The following is a 6000-nucleotide window of genomic DNA, read 5'->3' as shown; positions in this document are numbered from 1 at the left end:
GATATGTTGTTATATTTCTAATCTAAGTGGTATGTACTTAGTCAAAATTTCAGTTTTATTTACACTGCATATAAAATAGCTTGATAGTTCTCAAAAAACTTGCATTATTATTTTTTTAATTTTAATCATTTTTTAATAATTGATTTTGATATAAAAAAAGATTAATTGGCCTCACTGAGTTTAAAACTAATTCAATGATATAAATTATAAAGTAAGTAATAAGTATTAACTGTTGTGGTATTCATTTAACGGACCGGTGGCGCCGAAGTTTTTAAAATGTGGTCTGGCAATTTTAAAGCTTCCCGGCCTCAATATCTTAATTATTTAATGTAGAGGTACCCTAATATACATTTATTCATAATCATGGTTTAAATAAACTCATGTTCATACTTAAGTTATGAAGTAAATAAAATATGGCCGGCCGGCCACATTTTTTAAAAAAGAGGTCGGGCCATGGCCCGACGTCACCATGGACTTCGGCGCCACTGTAACGGACTACGATATAAAGCAACTGACTACATACGATTGATAAAAATGTAACTCGTAAAGTTGGATAGGTACCTATTTTTAAATAATTAATACAGCTATAGAGAATGATTGCGAATTAATTTCATGTGTAGGTAAAACAAGTTAAAATTAATGGGACAAAAAAAATTGACAATTGTGAATAATATACCGCTTTGCTGTACAGTAGGTGTCGAGTGGGTCACTGTAATGGATGTGTTAATTTCGAATTCAATATAATATCAAATCATTGTACTATATGAAAAACGATTCTGAGCGAAGGCGGTCTGCCAGGCAATATAACTATACTATACGTAAGTATATTTTATGATATCATAGCTATTAGTAATACAGTATAGGTTGAATTAATTTTTGCGAAAACATTGCATTTGAAAATGTTATTGTGTGTAGAAAATAGAATAATATTCTTTAAAAGTTTTAACTAAGTACGCATGAATATTATTTTTTAATTACAAAAAAAAAAAATAAAACCGATATTCTTCGTTAAAATATTTAATTTCGTACAAATTTTAAATTAAAATGTCTATAAAAAAACTGTGTTTATATATTGTTTAGATTTTTTAGTTACAGTATGAACACTTATGAGGAACCTTGTTTTATACTTCCAATCCTTAGCAATAATTTTTTAACTATAAGTCTACAACACTGACAAAGTAAATATAGGTACAGGTATTCGTTTTTGAATTACTACAATTATGTCAAAAACTGATTTGCGTAATAATTACGGTTTTCCTTATTTTATTTTTGTTTTTTCCAATATTTTTGTAAACTACTAAACATTTTCAATTTTAACCTTTCAAAACAATCAAACCTAACCTAACTTGGTACACAGAAAAAAACATTGTAAAATCAATACATTTATTGCTCCGCTCAGAATCTAAAATAACCGGAAATTTATTGATTTTGGCGACTTATTGACTATATTATTACGTCTAAATGTCTAATTTATTATAAACTTTAATACTAAACAAAATTATATATTACTATAATTACAATACACCGCCCAGCTTTAATATACTATAATATAATATAATATCGATAGATAGTGCAATAGGCACACGAATATAATATGTATAACTATTAACTATGTTAACTACAGTTCCAAGGATGCGAAGTCGAGTAGATATTCATAAACTTTTGAAGACAACTCACGCTCGGTATTTTATGATTTATGGACTTTGAGTCGGTACGAGTATAACAATATGACGTCTTGTAATCATGTTATTGTCGTGACTTCGTGTTAAATTTAAGTTTTCCAGAAATTAATTATTACGTTACTAATGCGAAAAATATCTTAATTATAAATAGTTATCCAAATGAGCGAGGACGCACTGCTGGTTGCACCATTCGTCCTATGAGAATAAAAACGAGAAAAAAACCGATTTTTATAGGCATAGGATGATTTTAAAATAAAAACATTATTTCAGGCTTGATTTCATAGACATATTTCTAGAGGAAAACACTGTCATAGAAACTATTCATTTCAACATCGATATTTTTATTTCAAAGCGAATTGTTGAAGTTTCAAAAACCAAACAATTACTAGTGTTGTAGTTGTGTATAATGTTTGTGGTAACTTAGTACTTACTAAATTGTTTTAAAATGAAAATCTTGAAAAATGTAGATTATGTAATGTTCTTCTTTACGAGTTACACAATAAGGTCGTCATAAGGGTCGTATAGATTTTGAAATATTTGACAATAGAATAAGGATGATGCATGGGTTGCAAGAAATCTGACTAAATATTATAATAAAAAATTATGTAATATTTCTCCACTACTCAAATAGTCAAATGAACTTACCCACATCAATTTTTTTTTATGTACTCACTAAAGTTTTGTTTTCGGTTTATTTCAAATTTATATAATATTATGTTAATATGTGTATTTACTATTTATACTTTATATACTTTATTATAATATAGTACATAACATATTATACAATAAACTTTCTTCAGCACTTCAGCATGAATAATAATATTTTATTCGTTTCCTTTCATTATTGATTATAATATTTTGAGTCTATAAAAAAATACATAAATATTTTTCATATTTGTTTATTACACAGTACAGCTGAAGGTATTGAAATCGAACAAATCAAAGCTATTTGGGCTAAGTGAAAGCCAGGGGGTGATCGAGTACCCTCTGAACTATCCTCTGCACGTAAATCCACTTAAAGTCTATACAGTAAAATTGTAAACGAGGACACACATTGTTATTTTCGCTAAATCATTTAAGTACTTTAGTATATTTACTATAATGGAGTATAATCGTATTCGTATACTCGTATAGATAGTTATTAGTTTTGGCATACTTTTGTGAAAACACGACAGCGAATGACATCGATGCATAAATGCATTTACGAACGGATTATTTAATTAATAATTGTAATAAATAAATAAAATTAATTAATAAGACATATAGTTTCATAAACGCAATGTCACAATTCCGTCACCCATGACGTAAGAATACAAGACGTCAAGCCATCATCATATGCGGGGTGATTCACCAAGCATGGTTTTTCCTTTCAGTTATATTATGTACTTATTTAAATTCTGAGCTTTAACATTTTTAAGTGAAAAATAGTTGGTATTGTGCGAACAAAACGTTTTTGTCACCACAGGACACTCCTTATTAAATATGGAAATAAAATATATTATAACAATCTAAGTACGTCTATATTATATAATATGAAAACTAATAAACATATTATTTTGAATTCATTTAAAGTCCCTACATCAGCATTTTAATGAATATTAAAATGCATTATTAAATTATTAAAGTGTACTGAGCATGGCTGGTGAATCATTCTGTGTATAATTGTGCTTCGTCCTTGTCGGATGCTTGTTGTGAATCCGAAACACGAGCCTGGTCAAAGTCTCACAGACTTTGGGAAGTACTATTTATAGGTTCATATTCGTCTAATCATTATCATCGATGGGACGTCTCTGGAGTACATTATGACGAGTATATAATAACAGTAAATAATATTCTTATTTTTTTCTATAGGTACGCCTAGTCGTTATCTCGGCTCATTATCGATCGGACCGTAATATAATTATGTTGGACGCCTCTGAGTTGCGCAAGATCTCAAGTTAATTGGAGATGTATGTGGTTCACGGAATGTTCATAGGTATCAGCTAAGTATACCGTATTACCGTATGACACAATATTTGCGCTACCGTTCTTATAATATAATAATATAGTGTACACATACACAAGTGTATATAATTAATATGATATAATATCGATGACTGTTAATGATGTTTTGAGTGTTTTATTATGTAAAATTAAAGATGAATTCAATAGAAAAACTAAAAATGTTGATACAAAGTCGAGTAAACTGAAAACAGTACTTAATGTCTTAATACATTTTTACTTTAGTCAGTTCCAAAAAAAAAACCTCTATACCACCCAATACTTTACGTCTTACAATGGATGAAAACAAATTGTAAGCACATAATATATACCTACTATAAATATTGCTCATAACATGCATTCAAAATGATAACATACCTATTATTTTGTGTTTTGTAGTCATCACCCTGGCGCCAAGTCATCGTTGTATCAACTTTTGATTTTGATGTAATTCAGATTGGATATATTATATCATTTTAACATTTTATTCTGAGAATATTATTCTATTTTTTCGATATGCCTGTATCTATAGTAAGTATATTAATAAGTAATAACAGATTAGACTTGAGGCCTACCAATCAGTGCTCATATCTAAACGAACGATCTAAAGCGTACCTACTACCTATAATAGTAGTATAGTATATAGGTACTATAAGCGTATGCGCCGATAGTAAAGCATGAAGCACCCAAGTAATATAGCATTATAGCTATAATTGTTCTAAGTTCAGATTGTAGAAGGATCATCTAAAAATATACATAATACGTATAATGTTAATTCTTTCCATTTCAACGGTTTTTTGAGATGTTGCTAAGACGAATATACACAATAATTTCCCACCCCCTGAAAATTCTGATGACAACTGTTAAACTTGGCTTTATTCACAATTTTTAGATTTATTATAGTTTTTTTTCCAAATACCCCTCCCTAAAACTTAGTCTGGTTACTTACAGTGAAATCGAATACCGACGCTCAGATACTCTATTTTAGCAGGTTACATAAGGATTGGGAACATAATTTATTAGTTATTTCTAAATAATAATGATACTACAGTAAATTACAGTATAATATCAGAATTTTATTCTACTTAATTACTAACATTTTCAAACCTAAACAAATTAGTAATATTATATTTACCATTACCACATATTGATTATAGGTAGATGTGGCATGTGATGGGTTATTACGTTGGTACTTTAATTTAATGCTACTTTACACTATTTTTTATCCGATAATCATAGGACGTCGTCTTGTTATTTGGGTGTAGACACAATTTTTTATCGTTCGGTTATAGCAATTAAATCTGTTGACCACAACAACATCAACAATAATAGCGGTAGGTAAATAACATTCGAAAACGTTCTAAAAATATCTACTTCTGTTTTTAACCTACAAAACAACGACCCACGTCACCGGAATAACAAATATTAATGTATTGTAACATTATTACTACTACTACTACTACTACTACCACTGTCTACTACTATAGTACTATTACTACACTACTACTACTCTATTATTATTATTATTATTATTATTATTAATATTAAAGACATAACAAACAAATATGAACTTCGCAGTATCACACAAACGTGTGCTACAATATTTATTTATACATAAGAATAAGATTATAGTAAATTTCACTTTTTATAGACTATAGTTAACTTGCGGGGACATCAACACATATTGTTTACGTGAGGCTTTTTAACTTGAATAATATTATTATTATAATTTATCAGCATGCGTTCGCGCGTCACACAACTTACTATACAAGTACAAGTGTACAACAGTGGTCATAATAATAGCTCCAACGAACTTTGATCAGAGTGTACGCGCGTTGTTTATAAATAAAAAAATCAATCTACTAATAACTTATTAATATTATCTTTCTATTTATGCATATTGTTTACCTACATGGCTACATCATCCGCGATAATTTTTTATCGTTGCCAATCTATACATCTCGATTAATGTTATTGTGTTTTGGATGTCAATATTGTTTTGTTTTCGATCAATAGTCCGCCGACAATAAGTGACAACCGATTGGGAACAAAAACCAATATCTACCTACTTAAACAAATAATAATAATATTGTTAAAAAAACGTCGACAACGAAAATAATAATAATAATACGCAATCATTTGTATATAATAGCATAATACGGCGTTGTCGGTTTTTGGAAGAACGGACGTCGTGCGAGAGAGAGTACTCGACTCGGCCATTGCGAGTGGTACCTACTAGACAGGGGGTGAAAATGCGTCACCGACGGTAACCGTACAAATGGGGTAGCTTACCCCTCAACCGGTGGTGGGTGGAGGTGCGACTGACGTCATGCGCCAG

This window comes from Acyrthosiphon pisum, chromosome A3, assembly GCF_005508785.2.
Source record: "Acyrthosiphon pisum isolate AL4f chromosome A3, pea_aphid_22Mar2018_4r6ur, whole genome shotgun sequence".
Taxonomy (NCBI): Eukaryota; Metazoa; Arthropoda; class Insecta; order Hemiptera; family Aphididae; genus Acyrthosiphon; species Acyrthosiphon pisum.
Note: the sequence above shows the minus strand (reverse complement) of the source record.